At 46.0% G+C, this 26868-nt stretch overlaps 1 long non-coding RNA gene across 2 annotated transcripts; it reads right to left on the minus strand.

Annotated features, from left to right (window-relative positions):
- Positions 1–21264: 21264 nt before the first annotated feature.
- LOC132898941 (uncharacterized) lies at positions 21265–25136 on the minus strand. Of its 2 annotated transcripts, none has more exons than XR_009656606.1 (3): positions 25073–25136; positions 24015–24058; positions 21265–21413 (listed from the first exon to the last, which is right to left on the minus strand). It is a non-coding gene; the product is annotated as an uncharacterized LOC132898941 (long non-coding RNA). The 2 variants fall into 2 exon arrangements; XR_009656605.1 differs by lacking the exon at positions 25073–25136 and adding an exon at positions 24211–24340.
- Between the last annotated feature and the right edge of the window lie 1732 nt (positions 25137–26868).

Genomic DNA, 26868 nt, shown 5'->3' on the forward strand with positions numbered 1-26868 from the left:
TTTTGAAGATCATGGAGGAGGTGATGTAAGTGATCCCGCCCAGGCATGACGTAGGTCAATGCGGAAGTTGGCTGGGAGTTGTAGTTCTTAGACACAAGATGGCGCATGATACCTACATTCCCACTTTTGGTCTCAGGGGTATGACGGAGTCGTAGCACTGAGAGCACCGTATCGTACCATCGCCGTGTCCATAGTCCTTGAGGTAGACTTGTTCTGTACAGTTCATGGTGTCCTGTGAAGACTGTGTAAACTTGTGAGTTCCAGTGAGACAGTTGGAGGTAGAGACATTTGGGCATATAACCACTATAGGCACTTGGGCATATAATCACTATCTAACTAGATTAGGGTTACCTCAAAATTCAAACAGTGAACACTACATATATACTTCATTAAACAGTGAACACTACATATATACGTCATTTCCTACTTAAAGAAAATAATAAAACAAGAAAAGAGAGGAAGTGGAGTAAAGAAAAGAGGTGTCAGTGTTAGGGTGTTAAACCTAATCTTCTGGCAAGGTAACGGCAGCAGGTGGTTTGGCCAGAAAGCGTGCGCTACTGTGGCCAAAGCTGTCAGGGACGCAGACCCCCTTACCCAGCCTGGCGTGTAGTGTCGCTATTCGTTTGTGTAGCATGCATGCGATGCCAGCGGTTAAGACCCAGCCACTGAGAAGAAGTCTCAAAACAATCAGACTTATGGTAAATTCTAGGTCAGGTGACTCTCTGACCCGGTTTTGGGAGACTATGGTCGAAATTCCATTCTGACCTAAACTAAATTTTCACCGTTTTGGTCCCTTCAACCAGCAGTTGCTGTTGGAGGGTGTTACTGATCTCAAGATCATAACCTTTGAATGCATCTATCATCTCAATCTCCGAATCGTACCTGTCAGTACTAAGATGGTGTAGGGTGATGTCACCTATGTGAATGGTGGCTCCCTGTGGTACACTAAGGAACACCGTTTGGTTTGGGATTTTCATTATTGTGGCTGTGTTGTGCTGGTCGTATGACATCAGGACTTCAGTTTTTGGAGTGTTAACAACCCACCGACTACCAGCTCTCTCTACTCTAGTTTCCATATCCTCGTCCTTTGTGGATATTTGACCTACACACAAAACGGGTCATAAGGAACTGTTCGGGGGCTTTCGCCCTCAATCCACACAGGTGATCTGTAGTGTCTCTAATGAATGGGTTGCTTGGGCAAACCCAGTGGATGTCTTTAGTGGAGGTGCACATCTCTAGGTTGGGAATAAAATAGACAGAGGGGTTGTCGTCATGGTATGCTACCATGGGTGGTGTCTGTATGTGTATACGGACATTGTTTTTCCAGAAACCCATGTTGAGGACAGACTTGAGTCTATATATGTTGTTTTTCTCAATGATGGGTAGATTTAGTATGAAACCTCTCTCTAAATCTTGTGGACTCACAAAAATGGGGATAGCACTGCCAAGACTATAGGCCAGGTGTATTTGCGAGGAATGCACGTTAGTAGTAGTAGTGGATTTTAGTATATTCTCCACCAAGTTAAGGGGTGTGAGATACGATGGGACTTTGCCACTACTCAGGGAACTGATCGAATCACCAACTTCCCTAAACAGGTCTTGCATTAAATCCCTTACTACTCTGACGTATCTGATCTCGTTCTTGATTATTTCGGCCAATTTGTCTACGGTCTGCATAGTGCTATAGATTAGATCAGTATGCATGTTAACGGTTAGTATAGTTCCCTGCAGGGATTTGCCTAAGCTCTGCAGCTCTTCTTGTTGGGCAAGCAGTTTCTCTCAGATCTCTGGCATTTCCTTTTGCAGAATGCTAACTTCTCTTTTCAGCGTACTCAAACTGACTGAGTTGGCTGCAGAGAGACCAATAGAGAACAAGGACCCAATGGCAGATGCACCAATAATTAAACCCCCGAGGAACCTTTTCTGACGTGTTTTACCACTCAGCTCTTCCTCGGTGACTATGAATTTTTGTAACTGTTCTAGCATGTGGGTAGTGATGCATTTAGCGTGTTCAACTACATTAGATATCTCGCTCTTTGGTCCGTTATCATCGGTCGAATGCAGCAGTGACTTGAGGTGTTTGCGGTATATGGCCCATGGGTCTAGCCGGGCGTATACTCGTTGAGTGTGGATGCGACAGTTTGTAAGAAGGAGCCCAGGAGCCTTCTGCAGGATGATGCCAGCTGGGGGGCCAGGCTCCACCACCTCACTTGACTGACTCAGTTGTAGGGTGAGGAGGATGCTCATGTAGGTTGAATTGGGATTAATTAAATTATAAATTATGTGATAATTGATAATTAAATTAATCAATTTATAAATAAAGATCAGTCTCATAAAATCTTAAATTATTAATCTTAATACTCACCGTGAATGGTTACACTCAAGATTAATGGTAGCTCTGTATTAGATGGGAAACCCAGTTGTATACAAAAGCTAAATTCTGAAGGAAAAAGGAGTTCTAAATAGTTGACCTTGTGAATAAACAACAGGAACAAGTAAAATGCAATTCAATTTTATTAGCTTTTATTTGTCTACTACTCACTAATAATAATAAACTCAAAATACATTCAATGTCAGCAAAGGTAATAACAAGACAAAACAATGGAACAATTACACCTGGACTATAAATTTGAGGGAAAGAGAGAGAGAAAGAGATAGAAGGAAAAAAAAAAGAATCCCTTGTGTGTGCGTGTGTGAGGCTAGGGCAAGCCGATGCGTGTGTGTGTGTGTGTGACCTAGCTTGTCGTTAGCTAAAACAAAGGAATGTTAGCTAAAACAAAGGAATGTTAGCTAAGTAGAACAAAGGATTAGCTCTGTGGCTAATGTGTGCTTTGTGTAGGTATCTGTGGGCAGATGCTAATGACTAGCCACTCTGGCAATGCTTAAACAAAATGGCGGTCAGTGCCTAGGTGTCGTATCACAGGTAACTCAATGAGGAAGGTATCAAAATGGCGTCGGAAAAATGGCGCCTGCAGGCCTAGTCGAGAACACAAGCCTACCAGCTAGCGTATCACCCTGAGGTAGCTAGCAATAAGTTGCTAAGGAGAATCTGACCACGCTACAGCTGGATCCAAACACTGCACTTAACAACAATTTCCAACAGACTATCTAGGCAAAGAACTCAACGCGAGAGAGAGAGAGAGAGAGAGAGAGAAAGAGTGTGAGAGAGTGTGTATATGTGTTGGATGGAGAGAACTAGGCCTTGTAGCGGTCTAGCCTCGGAGCTTAAAATAACAAACTTGTCGCTGCGCTGCTAATCAGATAGGGAAGCTAGCAATGGAGTTAAGGAAAGATATCATGCAAGATACCCTGTCTAACAAGTTCAAAGAAAAAAAACAGAACCAAAACAAACAATAAAAACAAACAAACAAACAATAAAAACAAACAAACACCTTCCGTGTCTGAGCGGGTATGCTAAATAGCTCAAAGCTTAAACATGACCCTAACAACCATCTGAATAAGCTACAAATTAAAAATTTGCCCAAGTGCCTACTCAATGCGATGGAAGTTCTTTCTCCGATGTCCGCGCTGAGGGTCGCAGTCCGAGGAGAGGAGGTTAGCGGCGCGTTGCGTCCAACCGCGGCTAACGAAGCAGGGAGATGAAGGCCTAGCTGGCCCACGGTGCTTCAGGAGAAACCTCCGGTGATGCGTCGACGAGGAAAAGGCTGAGAGGAGCGAAGCTGTCCGCAAATGCCTCTTAGCGTGGAAAACTACTTAACTGTAGTTAAACTTTGCAAAGGTTTAGAATCAAAACCACTATATCGCTGAAACTTAGCGGGTCGTTCAAAAGTTCGGCCGAAACTAATTTGAACAGGCTGTTCTCAGACAATAGCGGTTAGTCTCAACACTGTAGGCGAGCGTGCCTACAGTCCGTCCGACCACTCCAGTAGTCAGAACATGAGAGAGCGAATCGAGGCGCTCTCGATACAGTTAAAGCAGTTCCACTTCACGTCACATCCGGGTGGAGCGCGCAAGGAAATTGTGGGATCGTTATAGGGGGCGCTGGCGAGTTACCAACATTCCCCCCTTGGCCATAGGCGCTGAAAGGAGTGATACCCTATGGGCACATGGTGTTTAGTCTGCGACCCACGGTCCCTAGTAATCCACAATGAGGTAGTTCCACAATGAGGTAGTTCCACAATGAGGTAGTTCCAAGGGTCCTTTCTGTGAAAAGTCTTTCAGACACAGTTCAACAGTTCAATTCATTTCATACAGTCCATAAGATGCATAGGCACTTGGGCATGAAAGCATAGGCACTTGGACATGAAAACAATTACACTATGGCTACTTAACTACCTTCTACATACAATATTTCACACAGCAAACAAAAATAATCAAAACTCCATAAAGGAAAATGGAAAAGAGGGGTTAGTTAGCGTGTTAGCAAGCCTACTCTTCAAGAAAGTTAGTGGAGGCCTTAGGCCTGATGGAGAATCGGACAATGCCACGATCTAATTTCTCAGGTGCGTAGATCATTTTGTCCAGTTTGCGGTGTAGTGTCAGTATGTACCTATGTAGAGTGATGGCTATGAAGACTGTGATAACCCAACCGCTAGCTAGAAATCCCAGCGCAATTCGGCTTATTAAAGATCCTTGATCGGAAGAAGGGTTTGCGCGGTTATTCAAGAAAGTGGTAGCGATGCCAGTGGGCTTAAGATCGAATTGCACGGTTTTGGTCCCTTCCAGCAGTAGTTGTGCTTGGAGGGTGGAGTTTATCTCAAGTTCGTGACCTGGGAAGGCATCGGGCATTTCTATCTCGGTCTCATACTGGTCAGCGCTAAGGTGATGGAGGGTGATGTCACCCACGTGAACAGTGGCTCCTAGTGGGACACTTAGGAGAGAGGTTTCGTTAGGGATCTTCATTCTAGTGGCAGTGTTATGTTGATCATATGATACCAGAATCTCAGTTTGGGGAGTGTTGATTAGCCACCGATTACCAGCTCTTTCTACTCTAGTTCCTATTCCTTCATCTTTAATAGACAATTTGCCTGCACACTTCTGCTCGGGGACTTTTGTCAATCCACAGAGACGGTCTGTGGTGTCTCGGATAAAGGGATTGCTGGGGCAGACCCAGTGGATATCTTTGGTAGAGGTGCACATGTCTAAATTAGGGACGAGGTAGATAGAGGGGTTGTCATCGTGATAGGCTATGGTGGAAGGTGTCTGCAAACGTACGTGTACGTCGTTGTTCCAGAAACCTACATTAAGGACAGATTTGATTCTGTATATGTTTTGCCGTTCAATAACGGGGAGATTGAGGATGAAGCCTATTTCTAGGTTTTGAGGGTTCACAAAAATGGGGATAGCACTGCCAAGACTATAAGCCAGATGAATCTGTGATGAGTAAACGTTAGTCGTGGTAGTAGATCGGAGTATGCTGTCAACCATGCTGAGGGGTATCAAATATGGTGGGATTTTACCTCCACTCAGGGTGCTGAGAGAGCTACTTACTTCTCTCATCAGGTCCTGCATTAGGTCTCGGATTACTCGGACGTACTTGACTTCGCTTCTCATGATTGCTGCTAGCCTGTCTACGGCATGTACTGTGTTCTTGATTAATGTAGAATGCATGTTAACGGTTAGTATGGTTCCCTGCAGGGTTTTGCCTAGGCCCTGCAGCTCCTCCTGTTGAGTTAGTAGTCTACCCTGGATTTCTGCAACATACAGGAGTTTGTTATTCCGATTTGAGTGGTAACAAGGGTGGTTACTTATAGATGCACGCTTATGGATTGAGAGGCATGCAACTAAGTTGGGCAGGCTATAACTTACTGTTTGTCCACCCCCCTATGGAGTGTGGACTGCTCAAAAAGCTTTATTTGGTTGCTATGGACCCATCTATACGAAGGCGCCTGGCTGGGCTTCGAAGTTTTGATGCGGTAGGCGACGGGGGACAGTTTACCGACGATTTCGAAAGGGCCGGACCAACGGGGTAAGAATTTCCTGGCTACTCCTACCGGTTTGGTGAAATTGAAGTATAGGACTCTGTCGCCTACTTCGTACTCACGGTGTGTCGCCTTTCTGTCGTAGTAAGCTTTCTGTCCTTTTGCACTCTTTTCGAGGTGTTCCTGGGCCCACGCAAATGTGGCCTGCAAGTGGCGTTGCAAGTCGGTGACGTACTGGTGTGCGGTGTACGCAGTGGCAACGCTTAGGTCCTCTGGTCGGTAGAGGAGGTGTAAGGGAAGAACCATTTCACGGCCAGTCATCATTTCGAACGGGGTGACTCCGGTGGTGCGGTGAGGAGTGGACCGAATGGCCATCAGCACCAGAGGGAGTTTGATGTCCCAATCTTTGCCATGGTGACTCACATACTTGCGAAGCATGCTCACGATGGTTTGGTTGGCGCGTTCGACCTGACCGGAAGACTGAGGATGATACGCGATGTGGAATTTTGCCTCGACTCCGAGCATCTCCCACAACACTCTCATGACCTCTGCGGTGAAATGAGTACCTCGGTCGGAATCAATGGATAGGGGCAAGCCCCAACGGCTGAACACATGGTTCATAAGAAGGAGAGCGGTGGTCTCTGCGGTTTCGTTTGGGGCGGGCAAGCATTCCACCCACTTCGTGAACGCGCAAGTGACGGTCAGGAGGTACTTATTACCTCGAGCTGATTTCGGCACCGGTCCGACCCAGTCTATCTGGAGATTAGACCAGGGGAATGAGATGCCTTTGCTTTGCAGTGGGGCGCGGTTCAACGGTTGGGCTGGTCGGAATTGGCAGCAAATCAAGCACCCTTTGACATACTCAGTAACGTCCTGAATCATGAAGGGCCAATAGACAATCTGTTGGAGTGTCTGGTAGGTCGCCTGAGCGTTCCTATGGCCCCCACACGGGCTGTCATGAGCGTACTGCAACATGACCCCCCTATGATCTGTGGGCACGACCCACCGGGGAGGTCCCTGGTTGCGTGGTGTGTACACCAGGAGTCCTTTCTCGAGTTTTAAGCAGTTTTTGAGATTGTGAAGGTGATTTAAGTCTCGGGACTGTTGCAACTCTTGTGGGGAAATTGGGGACGCCACGGGGTCCGCAAGGAACTTACGGATTTGGTGGATCACGGGATCCCTTTCCTGCATAGACACCAGGTCGGCGTCCTGGGGCAGTCGGCCGAGTTGCACGGTTCCTGCTTGGGGTACTGCGTCAGTTTGACCTGCTCTAGCCTGTCGGCGAGTAATCGCGGTTACGTTATGGCGTGGCGTCTCGGGAAGCCATGACGGCTGGAATTCCCAAAGGGGGCCGTCTACGGCTCCCGCTTTGGCGAGGCCATCTGCCTCATCGTTACCGACTTTGTCAGGTCCTGGGACTTGAGAATGTCCCTTCACCTTCTTCCAATAGACGCACATTCCCTGTTCGGTTATGAGTCGATCGCATGCTAGGAAGAGTTCGGAGTGTTTCACTTCCTTGCCCCTTGCGTTTTTCATGTCCTGCACCTTCCACGAGGGAAAGTGTGAGACGAAGCTATGCCTGGCATAATTTGAATCAGAGCAGAGGACTAACCGCTTGATGTTCTCACGGGCAGCTTGTTGCAGGACGATGAGCACGGCTGCTACCTCCGCATATTGGCTAGTCTTAGCCCCGAGTCGGTGTTGGTATTTCCCTTGTATAGGGCCGTTCGCCCATACGATACCGACACCGGCTTGCACTTTGCATTCATGATGGAATGAGCATCCATCTATGTAAGCGGTGGGGAGGTCTTTGCAGACGTTCTCGTCATAGTAGTGGTGGTCGGAGGGGAGAGCAGGTACGGTTGTTAGTTCGGTTTGATCTGGACTATTCTCGCAGTCGCAATGCTGGCATTCCGCCAGCCCTCGGCCAAGCACCATCTTGTGGTTCTGGGCGTACTTCACCTCGACGTCGTAGCCCTGTAGTGCCATCATCCAAGCTGCGATGCGACTGTTCGAAACTCTTCCCTCTCTCAGCCTCTGGCTGTTCAAGAACGAGACCGGTTGATGATTGGTCTCTATCACCACCTTCTGGCCACCAATGTAACTGCGAAAGTGTTCAACGGCCCAGACCGTGGCCAGCAGGGCTTTTTCGCAGTCTGAAAATTTAAACTCCACAGCACTGAGGGGCCGACTGGCGTATGCTACGACACGGCGATCTTTGTCATACTGCTGTGACAGTGCAGCGCTCAGGCAGTGGGTGGAGAAACTAGCCTCCAAGAAGAACGGTTTGTCTTTGTCGGGATACGCGAGGCAGGGAGCGGAGCAGAGCTTCTGCTTCATGCTCTTGAACGCGAGTTCTTGAGGGTCACTCCACTGGAAGGGTTTATCCTTCCGGAGGAGCTCGGTGAGCGGTCGTGCTATGTCCGCGTAGTCCTCAATGAACTGTCGGGAGTAGTTGCAGACCCCTAAGAAGCTCCTGAGTTCGGGTACGTTGGATGGGGCTTTGATGTCTTGGATAGCCCGCACCCTCCCTGACTGGGGTTCAATGCCATCTGGCCCGACGCACAGTCCAACGTATTCAACTTTGGTGCGACACCACTGCCCTTTGGTGACAGAGAGCTTCGCTCCTGCTCTGGACAGCTGAGACAGAACATGGCGTATCTCTTCGAGGTGTGCATCAAAAGTCTGTGACCTAATGAGGATGTCATCGACATAGATCAAGTTGCCACGAGCTGCGGCATCGCTCATTGCCTTATGCAAGAAGATGTTGAATTCAGCGGGGGAGTTCGCGTAGCCGAACGGACATCGGTTGAAAGTTAGCTGGCGGTTCCCAAAGGAAAAGGCCAGCTTGTGCTGGTCAGCTGGATCCACGCGCATGGTCCAGAATCCACTCGCCACGTCGGCGGTGGAGAAGAACTTTGCACCCTTCACCTTGGCAAGTTCTTGATCCAGATGGATCATGGGCCATCTTGACAAGGGCACTTGCTTGTTCAGCTGCCTATAGTCAATGGTGAGACGCCACTTGCCGTTCGGTTTCAGCACTGGCCATAAGGGGGAGTTGTAAGTCGAGTTACACTCACGAATGATCTGCTTTTCCAGCAGAGTGTCCAGTGTTTCTTGTATTGAGTCGTATGCGGCTAACGGGATTTTGTATTGCCGCACGAACGTCGGTGGAGCGTTCGGATCTGTTGGGATTCGGACGGTGTGGATGTCCGTGACTCCGCAGTCATTGGAATCTCGCGCCCAGATCGCCTTGAAGTCGTAGAACAGTTCACGGAGCTGTCGTCTCTGGGCGTCCGTGGTCAGGCTGTCAGCTTTCACCAGCTGTTGTTGAACTTCTCGTTCGAAGCCTGGGTACGGTTCACCTAGAGCTGAATCAACGACCTCAGTTGCAGGGGTGTCGTTGCTCGATTGCGTGGCAAGAGCATACACCAGCATGTGTTTCGGGGTGTCAGTTCTGGTCATGACTATGCGCTCGTCGCGAAGCATGTCGTGAGGTTCGACGTGGATCATGTGGAAAGGAAGAGTGATCCAGGGAGGTTCCACTGGATCGGAATGAGTGTCCGGCGTTGGCAGCTCACCAATGACTGGAATGGTGAGTTCAAAGTCATGGAATGCCTGGTCTATCAGAAGGCCTAAAGGCCGACGGGCGGGGATCGTGATGGCGTCCCGCGTGGAGTTTTGAACCAGGAGGTAAGCGGAACGATGACTCACTTCAAGCAGCGGAGTCCCACACACGGCTAAATCGAGCTCCATGAAGAATCTGAGAGGCTGGAAGAACGCCTGGGGGCTACGAAACTGTTGGTCTTTCATGATGACCAGCTTAAGAGGGGAACCAGCAGTCCTAGCGGGAATGACAATGTCAAATTCGCTAGTGACATGGCAGGCTTGGGGAATCGTTTGTCCTGACCGCATTTGTTCCGGGTCAGCTTGGAACGGGTGCTTAGCAGCGTCGGCTTGGGTCCAGATGACCCGGTTGACTAGGTCCAGTTGGGCTCCCAGTCTGACCAAGATGTCTGCTCCAATGACCAGTGGGTCAGGAAGTCCGGGGACGACACTCAAGAAATGAAGGAATTCTCTCTGACCGATGGCGAGCGACACGGCGCAGACGCCCGTGGCTTTGATGGGGCTCTGGGGTTGTTCGGCTGACAGTAGCCGGTGGCTCTTCTGCACAAAGACAGCGGAAGGAGTGCTCTGACGCACTATGTCGAACCACGTTTGGCTGATGGCTGACTTCTCTGACCAAAGCGCTAACCTGACGGCAGGTGCCGTGACGCCGTTGACAGCAATGTTGCCAGATATCCAGGGGTAGTACCTGGTTGGGGCAGATTCGCCAAGAAAGCAAAGGAAAGACGGGTGGCCATCAAGCGCGTTGCGGTTGAGAGGAGTGTCGGTTGAGTTTGGTGCGTCTTGACTCGGCTCAGGGTGGAGCGGAGTGGTCTCGAGGTTCTCGGGGACCTGCCCTGACTCAGCTATCAGTGGAGTAGCCTCCACGCTAACTTCATCGCAACAGGCTCGATCGTGACGACGAGGATCTGGGGTCTGTGGGGACGCGACCTGGGCCCACAGTTGCCCACGACGACAGTCAATGAGGGGCGCTAGCCTATCTAGTAGGTCTTGGCCAATGAGGAACGGTTCTACCCCAACAGAGCAGATGTAAGTGGGGTGAGTGATGGACATGCCCTGGAAGGTGAGTTCTAACCATGCAATGGTTGTTACTGGGGCTTGATTCTGGGTGAAGCTAACCAAGTTGACGTCACAACGTTCGGTTCTGATGGGTCTACCTTGCGCGCGCCGCGCATCAGAAACCTCTGCGAAGACTTTGGAACACATCAGGGTGATTTTTGACCCGGTATCTAAGAGAGCTTGGAGGGAAACGTTGCCTTCTACCACAACTGGGGTATAGATACGCTTGGCGTTGCCTTTCCTAACCAAATCTCCAAGAAACTGCGTCAGGGGTGCATCCTGCGGGTCAGGCTTCACTAACGGAGGGGGTGGTTTCAACTCATCGCTGCCTATTGGGCAGGGGTCCTTTCCCCACCCCACGAGGTAGACACGCGGTGGTGGTGGGGATGGGTCCCGGCCTAGTCATGCTGACGGTTCGTCCCTGTCCTTGCTCGGCTTACCCTTCCTGTTCTTATTGCTCAGCAGTTGTTTAACTCGTGCTAATTCGGTCCTCAATTCTGCCATCCCAAGCGGCTCTTGGTTGGCTTGTTTAATCCGTGCTAATTCAGCCCTCAGTTCTGCCATCCCAAGTGGCTCTTGGTTGGCTTGTTTAGCGGTAGCTAGCTTAGGGCTCCGCTCCCTTCGAGAGGAGTTGCGATGGGGCCTTGACTGTCCGCTATTCTGAGATTTAGGGCCGTGACTGCCAGGTTTGCGGTTACCTTGCCCGTGGGCGTTGGAGCCCTGTTCCCCCTTGGCTCCAGCTTGTCGAACTTTCCAGTTACCTTTGGGTTGACTCGACGTCTGGTGGCCGGGGTTTGGGTTCGCCCAAGGGGGCCCGCGGTTTGGGGCTTCACCCCCTTCTAGGCCTAAGGACTGATCTTCCTGCTCATATAGGCTGAGGACTCTGGGATCGTCCTCGTGGCGGTCTGTGGGTCGGACGAACGTCTCCCACGTTAGTTGTGCGGTGCGACGCATTTCTCTCATAGTATGGGGGCGCTGGCGACACGCGAGTGTTACTTGGTTACGGATGCACGGGTGAAGGTTATGGAGGAAGAGGGACTTGAAGTTGCGATCTTCCTCTAGCCCGGGCTCGCTTCTGCCCTGAAAGTACGCTGCACGGAGCCGACGGTAGTACTCGCGAGGGTGTTCGCTTCGTTTCTGTCTGATCAGAATGGCACCCATCGTCGCAGCAGTCTCGTCCTCGTACAACGAGTATTCCTCTTTCAAGTACTTGCGTATCTTCTTGTAGTTGTCGAGGACTGACTGCGGTAAGGTCTCAACGAATGCTCGTACGCCGCTACCTAAAGTTTTCCAGACTAGTCTGGCCTTTTCATGCGACGTAGCCTCTGGCAGGTCCAGGAGGCTACGCTCGATTTCCCGGAAATAATCATTAACGCTTCGGTGTCTATGATTTTCCGGCTCAAAACGCTCTATGTCTTTCGCAAGGACGTCGATTTGGCGGATCCTAGTTTTGCGTTCTGCGACGAGGCGTTTTGATTTTGACCCGTAGGGGTCCTCGCTGTCTTCGCTATTTGAGCTGCTCTCATATCGCCTATGTCTGCGTTTCGGCTTGTAGGCGGCCTCTCCGTCAGAGGAGTCTGAGGGTACGTAGCGCGGCGTTTTCTGCGGGCTAGAGGCTGCAGCGATATTGAAGCGCGAGGGGGTGTAGTGGGGAGTAAAGTAAAAACTCCCAGCGCCACGAGGTGGCGATCGTGCGACTTTCACGCGAGTTGAGCTTGAGTGCGGTGTCTGATCTACCGTTCTAAGCTCAGGTTCTTCCTCCTCCAGAGCGGAACTCTGTTCTTGGGAGGGTTTGGCCGATCCCTCATCTGAGCGACGTGCTTGCGTCACTTCTTCTCTGAGGTATTCTATTTCGCGCTTTAGTTCATCTTGTGTGGCTCTCAGGCCCACGAGGCTACTCTCCGCGCTTTCTGCTCTCCTTTGAGCTTCGGCCAGTTGTCGTTTTAGTGTTCTTTTCTCTTGTTCGAGGGTCATACACACATGTTCCATTTCCTTATAGTAGATCATGAACAATTTGGGTAGCCCTTCTGGGAGAGTCATAGTACGCTCCTTAAGTTCCCTAACGGCTATGTGTATTTCATCAAAGCGAGCCTTTTGGTCCAGATCACAGAAGTAATTTCTCCTATCCTCCGGGACTTGGCCTAAATCACCTACAACGTCGAAGAGAGAGAGGAGGGGCCCTTCTGACTCCCTTGATGGGGAACGCGACATTTTGTTCGAAATGTATTAATTAACTTAAAGGAAATTAACACTAGGTGTTGATTAGGTTAGAATTTAATTTAATCCAAGTTGCTAAATAATTGATGTGGTTTCTTAGCTACTTTGTTTTCACTAATGTTTCACTTGTATTAATTAGCTTAATTAATAATATTAGTTAACAATAATGATTATTATTGATATTAATTAAGTACTTGGATTAGATATTACTCTAAGGTACTAATCAATTAAACCAGTTTATCAGCTAACTGTGGTTGGCAGCTGAATTTCAGTTCTGTGATTAACACACTGTTAATGATTCACCATTAAAGTCATCTGTGTTATACCTTGGCAGTTGATTTTGGGTATACAGCAGTTTACAAGTTATTGTTGAGAAATTCACAAGGTCATTAAACTATTCCTCACACGGGGCACCACTTTAATGTAGGTTGAATTGGGATTAATTAAATTATAAATTATGTGATAATTGATAATTAAATTAATCAATTTATAAATAAAGATCAGTCTCATAAAATCTTAAATTATTAATCTTAATACTCACCGTGAATGGTTACACTCAAGATTAATGGTAGCTCTGTATTAGATGGGAAACCCAGTTGTATACAAAAGCTAAATTCTGAAGGAAAAAGGAGTTCTAAATAGTTGACCTTGTGAATAAACAACAGGAACAAGTAAAATGCAATTCAATTTTATTAGCTTTTATTTGTCTACTACTCACTAATAATAATAAACTCAAAATACATTCAATGTCAGCAAAGGTAATAACAAGACAAAACAATGGAACAATTACACCTGGACTATAAATTTGAGGGAAAGAGAGAGAGAAAGAGATAGAAGGAAAAAAAAAAAGAATCCCTTGTGTGTGCGTGTGTGAGGCTAGGGCAAGCCGATGCGTGTGTGTGTGTGTGTGACCTAGCTTGTCGTTAGCTAAAACAAAGGAATGTTAGCTAAAACAAAGGAATGTTAGCTAAGTAGAACAAAGGATTAGCTCTGTGGCTAATGTGTGCTTTGTGTAGGTATCTGTGGGCAGATGCTAATGACTAGCCACTCTGGCAATGCTTAAACAAAATGGCGGTCAGTGCCTAGGTGTCGTATCACAGGTAACTCAATGAGGAAGGTATCAAAATGGCGTCGGAAAAATGGCGCCTGCAGGCCTAGTCGAGAACACAAGCCTACCAGCTAGCGTATCACCCTGAGGTAGCTAGCAATAAGTTGCTAAGGAGAATCTGACCACGCTACAGCTGGATCCAAACACTGCACTTAACAACAATTTCCAACAGACTATCTAGGCAAAGAACTCAACGCGAGAGAGAGAGAGAGAGAGAGAGAGAAAGAGTGTGAGAGAGTGTGTATATGTGTTGGATGGAGAGAACTAGGCCTTGTAGCGGTCTAGCCTCGGAGCTTAAAATAACAAACTTGTCGCTGCGCTGCTAATCAGATAGGGAAGCTAGCAATGGAGTTAAGGAAAGATATCATGCAAGATACCCTGTCTAACAAGTTCAAAGAAAAAAAACAGAACCAAAACAAACAATAAAAACAAACAAACAAACAATAAAAACAAACAAACACCTTCCGTGTCTGAGCGGGTATGCTAAATAGCTCAAAGCTTAAACATGACCCTAACAACCATCTGAATAAGCTACAAATTAAAAATTTGCCCAAGTGCCTACTCAATGCGATGGAAGTTCTTTCTCCGATGTCCGCGCTGAGGGTCGCAGTCCGAGGAGAGGAGGTTAGCGGCGCGTTGCGTCCAACCGCGGCTAACGAAGCAGGGAGATGAAGGCCTAGCTGGCCCACGGTGCTTCAGGAGAAACCTCCGGTGATGCGTCGACGAGGAAAAGGCTGAGAGGAGCGAAGCTGTCCGCAAATGCCTCTTAGCGTGGAAAACTACTTAACTGTAGTTAAACTTTGCAAAGGTTTAGAATCAAAACCACTATATCGCTGAAACTTAGCGGGTCGTTCAAAAGTTCGGCCGAAACTAATTTGAACAGGCTGTTCTCAGACAATAGCGGTTAGTCTCAACACTGTAGGCGAGCGTGCCTACAGTCCGTCCGACCACTCCAGTAGTCAGAACATGAGAGAGCGAATCGAGGCGCTCTCGATACAGTTAAAGCAGTTCCACTTCACGTCACATCCGGGTGGAGCGCGCAAGGAAATTGTGGGATCGTTATAGGGGGCGCTGGCGAGTTACCAACACTCAGGATTCCGAGGGAGTCCATTCTGTAACATACAGAAGGGTTTTTTTATTTTATTGGGTTGGTAAATGTGATTGGGAGTGTTAGTATACGCTTAAGGGTGAGTGCGGCATACAAGCCGGGTGGACTGGATGGGCCTAACTATCGTCCACCCCCTTTTGGAGTGAGGACTGTTCAAAAGGTTTGATTCGATTGCTATTCACCCATCGGTAGGAGGGCGTCTGATTAGGCCTGGATGTCCTAATGCGGTATGCAATGGAGAACGGTTTTCCCACGATCGAAAGGTCTTGACCAGGGTGGTAGGAACTTCTCTGAGATTCGGGCATAGTAGGCTTTTTGTCCTTCTACACTCGAATCGAGATTCTTTTGGGCACCTGTAAAGGTTGACTGTAGGTGGCGTCGTAGGTCGGCGACATGTTGATGTGCGGTGTATGCGATTGCGATGCTCATGGCCTCTGGTTTGTGTAGGAGATGCGAGGGAAGAACCATCTCTCACCCAGTCATCATCCCAAAGGGTGTGACTTCAGTGGCGCACTGAGGGGTGGACCGAATGGCCCTTAGCACCAAGGGAAGTTTCACATCCCAATCTTTACCATGATTTGTGACATACTTTTGCAGCATGCTCACAATGGTTTGAATGGCTCGTTCAGCCTGACCAGAGAATTGAGGGTGGTACGCGATATGGAATTTCGCCTCAACGCCTAACATGTTCCACAGCGCAGCCATTACACCAGCAGTGAAATGGGTGTCTGTGTCTGAGTCGATGGATAGAGGGAGGTTTTTCAAAGAATTGTGGCCACTAGGGGGAATCGTGATGTCGGGTGTTTCGACACCGGACTCGGTATGCAAAGACATGAACTGAAGTTCATCGGAAATTTGATCTCATGTGGCACTTGGTTGATTGGTGTTCGCACTAATCTCATCGCAGCGGGCTTGTGCCTGTTTTGAGGGACTCAACGACGGGTGGGTCATGATTTGGGCCCACAATTGACTGCGACGACAGTCAATGAGTGTCGCCAGCCTGTCAAGTAGGTCTTGGCCAATCAGTAGTTCTTCCATACCCACAGAGCTGACGTAGGTGGGATGTATGATTGACACACCTTGGAATGTGAATCTCAACCATGCCATTCGTGTTACTGGGGCTTTGTTCTGTGTGAAGCTGATTAAGTTTATATTGCAGGGCTTTGTTGGAATTGGGTCACCTTGTGAGAGCTGTGTCTGAGAGACGGTGGCAAAGACTTTAGCACACATGAGCGTGATCTCCGATCCAGTATCCAGGAAGGCGTGGAGGGTGGTTATACCCTCGACCACCATGGTGGTGTAAATGCGCTTAGCGTTGCCCTTTCTGACTAGATCGCCTAAGAACTGCATCAGAGGTATGTTTTGTGGGTGTGCCTTCACCACCAGGGGGGGCTGTACATCCGGACCATCGCCTGCGGTTTCACAGAAATCTTCTCCCCACTTCACGAGATATACTCGTGGTTCCCGGCCTAATCAAGCCAACGGGCGGCCTTCGTCATCCTTCTTGGGCCCTTTTGTTTGGTCGGTTGAGGATTTTGACTGGTTTTGTAACAGTTTCCTAAATTCAGCCAAGCAGGCCTTCAAAGAGTCCAGTTCTGAGTGGGACTCATCAGGTTGGTCTGAGTCACTGTGTCGGCTACCTTTGCCCTTATGTTTAGAGCTACGGTTGGAATGCTCCTGCCATTTCTGGCCAGAGCGGGGATTACAATCTTGCTGCTTACCGCCTTGTTCCTTATGACCCTTTTTGTATGAGGAGCGGTTGCCATAGTCACTATAGCCTTGCCCTCGGTCCTTCTGGGCCTTGCCTTGCCACTGCTTCCCTTCACCCTGGTGATGGTTCGGTGAAGGGTGGTTCGGACCGGGGTTTCTCTATTTGGGTCCCCTTTTTGGAGCTTCCCTTCCTTCTAAGGTTAGCGGGGGCCCGTTTGCACCCTGGAGACTAAGGACTCTGGGATCATCATCATTTCTATCTGCGGGTTTGACGATGGTCTCCCAGGTCATTTGGGCTCGCTGCCTAGTTTCCTTCATCGAGTAGCAATTTTGCCGACACATCAGTGTGACTTGATTCCGCACGCATGGGTGGAGGTTATGTAAGAAAAGGGATTTGAAGCCCTTATCTTCTTCTAAACCTGGTGCATTGCTACCCTGGGAGTAGGCGCTACGTAGCCGTCTATAATACTCACGAGGTGCCTCAGACCGTTTCTGCCTGATTTGTATTGCACACAACGTCGCGGAAGTTTCATCCGTGTATGGCGCATATTCTTCCCTCATGTAATTGTGAAGTTTCGAATAATTATCGTGAACGTTTGGTGGTAGTGTCTCTAAAAAGGCACGGACGCCGCTACTGGAGGTCTTCCAGACCAGTTTAAGCTTCTCTAGCATTGTGGCTCTCGGTAGGTCCATCAAGCATCGGTCAATTTCTCGTAAATAATCATTTATGTTGGTTCTTTTATTATCAGGATCGAATCACTCGATATCTTTGGCAAGTAGGTCAATTTGCCGTATGCGGAGGGCTTGGTGTGCATCCTTACGCGACCCCCTTCGCTCTCCTGAGTGCTCACTATCTGAGCTACTCTGGAATTGCTCCCGTTCCGCACGAGAGTCATAGTCTGATTCACCCGATGGTGGATCAGGGAAGCTGTAGCGCACTGACCTGGGTGGGCTATGGGCCTGGGCTCGGGATGAGCGCAGGGCGACTCCACCCTGGCTAGACGATGACGGAGTCGTGTAGCGAGTTGATGGAGGTTGGCGGGAGGCCTGGTGCTCGACCAGGTAATCCTCGGTGTCCAGTTCAGATGCCTCTTCCCGCTCTAAGCTTTGACGCGTGGTTGGAGGTCTCTCACGCCCCTCGCGCTCTTCTTTGGGGTTCTGCTCCTTGGCAGCCCTTCTGGTGCCTTTCTCGGCTTTCTCTAGCCTTTCGGCGCACTCATCAAGGGAGTCCTTCAAGAGGCTACACTCCCTATATAGATCATTGACCTCAGCTGCCAGCTCGGCGTGGCTGGTGGTCAGCCTGTCAACCTCTCCGCGGAGGGATCTGATCTCTAGATCAGTATCCTGGAAGTGTAACAGGAATAGTTTACCTAGTGCATCTTGGACACTGATTGTTGTTTTCTTTGGATCTCTCATTTGTGTTATTGAGTTGATTATGTTAGCTTGGCAATCATGCCTACTCATGCCCCTAATGGTTGCCCTTTCGGAGTCAGAGCAGTGAATGAGGTCTGCGATGACCTCAAACAGAGACACGTCTTGCTCATTGTCTTCAGTCTCGGAGGCACGAGGGGATGCCATTTTACTTAGATTGGGTATTGGGTAATTAATCAATCAATGAGTCAATTATTAATCAATTATTATTAATTAATATTAACTATGTAATTAATTAATTAACAAGGTTTGTTTTGTTTGGAGATGTTCTCTTATCCTAAGTTATCAATAGGTTGTTAGAATTTGTGATATGGTTATCACACTCCTCTTAACTGTTTTAACACACCTGGGGATATACCTTAGCAGTTGCTCAATCAAACTGGTAGTTTATCTGTTGCAACAATACTCAAGAAGTCGACAAACCAATCTCTTCACACGGGGCACCAATTTATGTAGGTGTAATTATGCTTATATGTATGTAGATTGGTGTTAAGTGATCAATCTTTAATAATTAAATTGAATCAATCCCATTGAATCATTTAATTTGACTCAACTGAATTGAATCATACCATGGAATCAGTCTCATTGAATCGTTTGAAATGAATCATTCAAATGAATCATCCAGTGAATCATCCAGTGAATCATAGCAGTATTTGATATAACTCAGAATTTTGATCACTTACCAGGCTGCATCCAATATTCATATACACCTTAATAGTTCTTTTGCGATGTGGGCAACTTCAAAAGTATTGAAACAGCAGACAGACACCACACAAAATTCCAATAATAATGGAGTTTATTATAACAAAGATAAAAAGTAAAAATAAAAGAAAAAAAAGAAATTTGAATAATTGAATGGCAGCAGAATGAAATCTTCTATGAACAGTGTGTGTGTGTGTGTGTGTGTGTGTGTGTGTGTGTGTGTGTGTGTGTAAGCAGATTTAGCTTTGTAGGCTAACTAGATAAAGGGAATGCTAGCTACCATGTGCTTTCCAAGTGATTAGCTTTGTAGGCTAACTGGACAAAGGAAAGGAGGAGGGGTTTCCACGTGTTTAAGGCCTAGTGGGTGTGTGTTAAAATTAAAGTTAACAATTAAAATACATTCAAACGGTCATCCGTGGTGTGTGTGTGTGTGTATATATATATATATATATATATATATATATATATATATATATATATATATATATATATATATATGGCTTTAAATGTAAGTACAGGAGAATTTGCTATCAAGGTTGAATTGAATCAGGACTCAGGATATTATCTAAAGCTGAGATACAGACTTCGTGATGGAGAACAAAGGAGAGGAGGAGGGGTTTGCCACGTGTTTAAGGCCTAGTGTGGAGACAAAAGGCTCTTCCAGACCGCTCACCCCCTAGCTCTATAGTATTATTCAATTTACTGAAATCGTAATGAGGTCAGAATATGGGTAAGTAATGAAATTAGGGTGTTAAGAAGGAGAGAGAGAGAACATGCAAAAACTTATTGATTAACCAATTTAAATCAACAATAACAAATGATAAAAATTAAAATTCAGTGTGCACACTTCATTTCCTGCATATAACTTCACACTAAGTGAATAATTTCTAAAACTAGTCTTATTGCCCAGTGCCAGTCTTACTTCAAAAGTCTCATATTTTGAAGAAAGCAGAGTCTTCCCGGAGCTTTGGAAAAACTTCTGTAGGGAGGAGAGGTTCTTTGAAAAGGCTTCGTGGCTCATGAGAAGGAGAGCTCTGTTCAAAAGCACCGTGCACGGGTTTAGAAAGGGTCCAGCTGCTTACTAAACACAGTAAACTGCTTTTTATTCCTCGCAGTTGCGTACGTCTTAAAAGAATAATTGAAAAGAATAACTGAAAACCGGTTTATAACTTGCTTGAGTTAAAGCACGCGTGTTTCCGGAGTCTACCATGATCAAGGGTAAACAGAACGGAGAAACGCGCTGAAGCGTGGATCTTGCAAGAAAGAGTCGTGGTTTTGGACGGTCCGATGGTGAGCATCTCTTTATGGTCTGTTCCTCGCTGAGTTCAGACACCAGAGATAACAAAATGGAGTATTCCAAGCATTTTTGAAGATCATGGAGGAGGTGATGTAAGTGATCCCGCCCAGGCGTGACGTAGGTCAACGCGGAAGTTGGCTGGGAGTTGTAGTTCTTAGACACAAGATGGCACATGGTTCCTACACCAAAGGTCTACTTCTTTCAAGGACCTCGGCTTCTGTCCAAACTCCACTGGCACACTTGCCCTGACCTTAACAAGTTTCTCATACAGAACGTTAACTTGGGCGCCTGAGAGTCTGCAAGCCAGTGGACCTCTGAGCCACAGGTACAGCAGACGCCTCATTATACCCAGACAGACCAGATGCATGTAATCCAGGGGGAAACCACTGACCATGCCCAGAGAAGTGACTGCAAGAGGTGAAGTTCCAAGATGATGACCATCATCAACCATATCTTTGAATCTCTGGTCTGTCCGCAGAGGTGCATCCGTTTTGGGGAATGTCATCCGGTTGTTAGTATACTCCCCCTCCTGAGTACATTTCTCACAACCTGAGTAGCCTGTGTGGCCTTTGATACACTTAAGAAAAGCTCGAGCTGGAGCATCACATATCATGGAGGAGAGATGGAGCGTCATGCTGACTCCTTGGAATGTAAATCCCCTCTCCAATTCCAGAACTTCTGCCACAATATCCTCAAGATATTCATTGAGTAATGGCTTCTGACTGCCACAGAAAAGTGCAATTACAAAAGGGTCCTTATGAGGTATGTTCTTGAGGTATCCCAGAATTGGCCAGAATTGAGTGGAGGAACTTTTAAAAACTGGCAGCCCATCAACATTAGCTTGCAATTCAATGCATGCACCATTGACCAATTTGTGCTTTGCATGCTTCTAAAATTGTTTTAATTGATTTCAGGATGCCAAAATCGTGATAATTCCCACAGGCTTTCTCCCTGTCTACTAATGACTCTGACCGCGAGGTCCTTAACAATGTTCTTCCATCACTTGGGAGTGATGGATGATGGAGTTTAAGAATTTTTAGTAATTTAGTTAGTGCACTTTGTGTAATATACTCCTCTGTTGCCCAAGCTGCAAGACTTCCCTCTAAATCACCGTCTCCACTGTCCCAGCTACTGCCATCAGAATCAACCTCCTCTATCTCCATAGAGATGTCCTCGTCAGAGAAGCCATCCTCCAATTCACAAACATCAACAGGAATGTCAGGGACATCTTCTGCCATTTCTTCATCCTCAGCAATGCTGCTAGAAGCCAATCTACAATGAATGGACGCCAGTTGCTGATTAACGCGTGACTTGGATTTTCGCTTCAGTGTCCAGTATGAGGGTGAACCTGCCATACTAGATAGATAAGCAAGACAAAGAAAACAAAAAAAAGCACAAGCTCATCAATTGTATTTTAACAGTGATGAGGAAAATACCAATAATGGATAAAGGCCTTTCATGAGCCAGTTGGATATAGAGGGGATTAGAGATGACCAATTATTATTTGGCCCCATATTTTTGCCTTTGTCTAACTAATTTCATGAATTTGCTCATAACTAAAACAAATCACTATGCACATTAGTTTACAGAAATGTTAGTAAGACTTACAGGGTCACTGGCTATACAGTGCAGATGGTCAGCCAGTATGTGTTGTTTGCTCTGACTGTACCTGCCCCAAAGGCTACCATCAGACAAAATACAGGTGTAATAAGTATGAAGTAGGCCTGTGTCCTGTTCCTTACAATGAGAAGTACAATATGCTGAAAATCTAGTGTCACCTGGATATATTGTTACACTTTAGGCCTCTGCAGGCAAAAGCCTACCATTTACAAGTGTTTGTCACTATATGGCACCATATTAACCATAAGGTACACTGTTGGTTTACGATGTATTGTTTTGGGATGGCGTGTGAATGTTATGAAATAAGTTTTTATCGAGTTATTTATCGAAAATACTCTGAATTTCATGAAAAAAATCCAAATTCAAGATGGACACCACCCTGTGAGATCACAATATGTGGCAGATCACAGAATCCAGGGACACATGTCTGCCCGGGGGCATTTTGAGTTATTGACAGATTCAGAAAGTACAGTTTCTAAGCTTTCCAATGATGCCTTCCATGTGGAGATCTGACAATATTTGAAGAATGTGTGGCCTTTTGAAAGTGTATACTTCTTAAAACAGAAAAGGGAGAAAATCACCCTCAAAGTTTTCCATCTCAGCTACTCTGGGTGTAGGGAGGGCACATAATGGTGCTCATTTGCATGACATTAAGGAAAGCCCTACCCCCTGCTAGCTAGCACGATACTACTTTCATGTAAACAAAGATCACCACGTCAATTTTCCTTCCATGCAAAGTATGCCCAAAACAATTATGAAGTACAAAAATAAGTCCTAAAGTATACTTTAACGTTTTGTGGTTGAAAAATTACTCACACCGTAAGAAAGAAAGATAGCACGATGATAACACAACTAATACAACACTAGTTTCATGTAAAGCCTCAGTCACAACCGGCCGTATGTGCTCCTACAGCCGGTCTACACGCAAAAAACGCAAGAAACGCACGGAGAGCGCGCATGAAACGCACGAGAGCGCGCGTGTGAAAAGCACGAGAGCGCGCGTGTGACGTGCTGATTTTCGAGCCGCAGACTGGCTGCAGAGGTTCTTTGTCATGTCAAACAAACTCTACGGGCACTTACGTTTTTTTCAGGTTGCAAGACAAACTTATGGCCAACGCGCGTCTTTCTCCATGAACAAAAAAAAAAAAACGCAGCAATTTGGGAAACGCCAAAAATCACACGGCCAAAAAATCGTACGTCTGGTTGTGACCTAGGCTTAACCAAACCACAACACTCTCCGTTACATGCAAAAATAACCACACAGCCTTAGATTAATAAACTTACCCCATCAGAAAGAGAAACGGCGCCTTGCACACACCAATGCCTCTGATGGAATGTAGTCCTAGAACGGTCCGTGTATCATCCGATCATTCAAGTATTCCATTCAATCTGGAAAACGAGGTTGCGGGGTTTTTTTTGCTAGAAATGGTCATCTCCAATGTAAATACCGTGTGTCTGTTTGCTTCGCGGTGTGTCAGGTCCTCTGCGCTCTGTTTAGTAACTCATTCCATAGTGAAATCACATGCCTGTATGCAGTTAAGTAGCCATGCGCTCAGCCCGCATCATACAGCTGATTCGCGGGAAAAAAAAAAACAAAAAAGACTTAAATCATCATGTGAATGGCCCATATGGTAATTTACCCACACCCCCCAGCAGGCTACAGTCCTGACAAAAACGAGACAATTTGCAACAAAAAATGTATGCTTTTCCAACAAAACAATCTATTATCTGAAATACTAATTGCATTCTTCAAGATCTCAACTTGCACATGATGGAAAAAAACAAAAATCACAAATTTCGAAAAAAAAATGCTTCTTTTGCGATTATCTCGGATTCATTTCGGCCGACATGTGTCCCTGGATTCGGTGAGGGGTCACATATGCAAATCCCAACATAAACTTTGGGTCATCCTCAATATTTTTCTCATTTACAGTTTACTCTATCTGTTATCACTTTCAAGGCACAGCCTTTTGAAATTTAGATGCCAACATTCAGCATTTTTTTGAAATACCTGCCACCTAAAGGGTTAAGACTCACCAAGAACCCTGTCTCAAGCCTGCAATGATTTTGGTAACCGTGACCCAGCTGTAATTGCACTTAAGCCTTCAGAGTTATTGTATTCCTCACAAGCAGCCGTGGTTGAAACGGTCCCAGACAGGTGCTACATTTAGTCCTGTTACAATTGACACATCCATTATGGTAAAGAGTCCCTTCTAAATTTGTCATTTTAAAAACCACATTATTTAAAATTACCTTGTTTCCCTGGACAATCAGGTCAATGCTTGTGGTACGATACACTGTTTAGGGACAAAAAAAGGAAAGTTATGAGAATAAAGAAAACATCACTTTACATTAAATATAAGAAACATCTTGGGAGACAATGCTGCTGTACATACAGACAGAAGTAGTTTTATATTTTAGTTATTGCTTTTTGGAAATTGGCACAAACCTTCTGATTGAATTACGCTTTAATTGTTGTCATTACTAGCAGTATCTGAAAAACTAGGCCAAATAGTAGGTAGTTTAGGGACAAAAAGGTTTAGGGACAAAAAAGGCAAAGTCATTACTAGCAGTATCTGAAAAAGTAAATATTTATTGGTGCATTTATACCATGGCACATTTCACCCTCCACAGATAACAGCATCCTGTGATATAATATTACCATATTGCATAACATGAAACAACAATAAAATCAAACATTGTTCAATCGACCAATTTGGGCATGCGCAGAACACGTTTGAAAGTAGACTAAAGCCCACTGCACACTACGTCCGGTAATACGGCTGCGAGAACTAAAGGAAATCATTCATTGTCTATAGAGATCCGCAATCAGTATGTGATTTGGGTCAGAACAGATAGAATGGTGTGGAAGAAATTCCGCATCCGAGGCTCTCCGAAGGAGTTAAAAAAGAAATTGAACTCCTCTGAAAAATCCTGCATGGTAGAGTGGTGTGGTGATGATAAACAAATGTCATGTTTCTCGCTGAAGGTAACAATGCAGTTAAGAAATATAACATATTTTAAATGTTATAAACTATACAACACGGCAATAATTTCCAAACATGATCCATATTAATAATACAAACCAAAACATGTACAAAAGAAACAAACTAACAACTATCTAGCTATGATAGCTAACTGAACTAGCCATAGACTGTATTGTATACAGTCGTTGGAACTAGCCCTTTAACAAGGCCGGGCAAACATTAATGTTTTAACGTATTGCACACCGACTCATAACTACCAGCATACTACTACATTTCTAAGTTTATTAATGCTACCTCCTTTCATTTAACACCAAAGTGACTTACCTGAAAAAAAAAATGGTTGGCTGAGTACGCTGCTCTCACTCAGTCAAATGCGCTGAAGGCTGCTGGCTGCCAACTGCTTAAGACCCGAAGAAGATCTCGCACATGCGTGGGGTATTCCAAGTTTAGAGGATGCGCACATGTTTAGGAATATGTTCTCTCGTTGTCGATTAGGGACCGGGAACATATGTAAATAAATAGGTTAGTCATTTGATACCCATGCAAAGATAATAACATGTTATGAGATGTTTACGTTATATAGTGAAAGTCCCCAAGATGCGTGCGCATATTTCTGTGAATTGCGTTCCGAAGTGTCTAGAGTTCGTTTTGACGCCAGCAGCAGCGGGCAGGCAATGCACAGCACTAATAAATGGTTAAGCTATTTTGCCGCGGAAGACAGCGGGTGTCTGCACAGTTATTTGAAATAAAAGTGCCCCCATTGAGATAGTCGGTATGTAAAAAATAACATCAGATGGCACATTTTTGTTAAACGGGAAACGGGAAGAATTTTTATGCAATATGACATTATACTTTAGTGTTTGGGGAACTACAGTAGACAGTGCATTCTCGGAAATGCCCTGGGGCCAATCAAAAACCGATGTAGATGGGATTCAGGGATGAACACAAAAATTAAAAAAAAGTATAATCTTCGCCCCATAGCCGATGTCATGATCCAATTATAGCTGATCTGAGGCCAACACTAACCCGATGAATGTGTAGGGTACTTCTTGATTTTGGGCCAATCAAAAGCCGACGTAGATGGGAGCAGGGGTGAAAAAAACTGGCTCCGCTCTCTGGCCAATCATTGTACGATCAAATTATTTAAGTGTGTTCCTATACCATAGGTGGCCAACCTGCGGCTCGTGAGCCGCATGCGGCTCTTTGCCTGGTGTCATGCGGCTCTCACCTTCACGTCCAAGTTGGTGTTCGTTTGTGGTTTTATGTGCGTTTTCGCTTCACTGCAGTTAATTACGGTTATTTTATTAAAGGTGCTTCGCTTGGTTTCATTACGGTATTTTCACATCATGACAAATGCGCAGGTGCGTGAGATGATATGCTAAATTTCAGATCTCAAAATGGCAGGGAAAAAATGCACTTCAAAAAGAAAATATGAAGATGAAAACAGGACGTTTTTAACAGAGTGGGAGGATTTATATTTTTTCGTTGAACGTTATGGCAAGCCATTCTGCCTTCTATGTCAGTCGTCATTGTCGCATTTCAAGGCTTCAAATCTTCAGCGTCACTTCAGCTCACTACATGCTAAAATCGACCAGGACTTTCCGAAAGGGAGTGAACTTCGTAAACACAAGTTAATCACGTTAAAAAGTCAATCACAAAAGCAGGTACAGCTCTTCAAAAAATTTACAAAACAATCAGAGACAGTAACACATACTGTTTGAGGAAATTAAATTAGCACTTTGTAATTTCCATTTTCCGACTGACTGTATTTATTTGAATACTTATTTATTTGAATGCAGGTCTTGTGCAGGTCATGCAATTGAGAATTCAAGCTGAATCAAAATGGCTTTTGCATTTTCGATGTTAAACAGGTAACTCCAAAATGCACTAGAATACAGGAAATTGTATCTAAGAAATCCAAAATTTTTCGGGGGAGGCCCCCCGGAACCCCCCCAATGGGGGGAATCCCCACATGTAAACAATGTCTGCCTTTGTGCCCCACCTACAATTTTCTTCACCAGTCACCACTGTTGAAAATGACTGGCCTGTGGTCTTGGTACTGCAGTAAATGTATCATTATAATGTTGGTGTGGGGCATTGGTTAAGTTGGAGTGTGACAT

Source organism: Neoarius graeffei, chromosome 15, assembly GCF_027579695.1.
Source record: "Neoarius graeffei isolate fNeoGra1 chromosome 15, fNeoGra1.pri, whole genome shotgun sequence".
Lineage (NCBI taxonomy): Eukaryota > Metazoa > Chordata > Actinopteri > Siluriformes > Ariidae > Neoarius > Neoarius graeffei.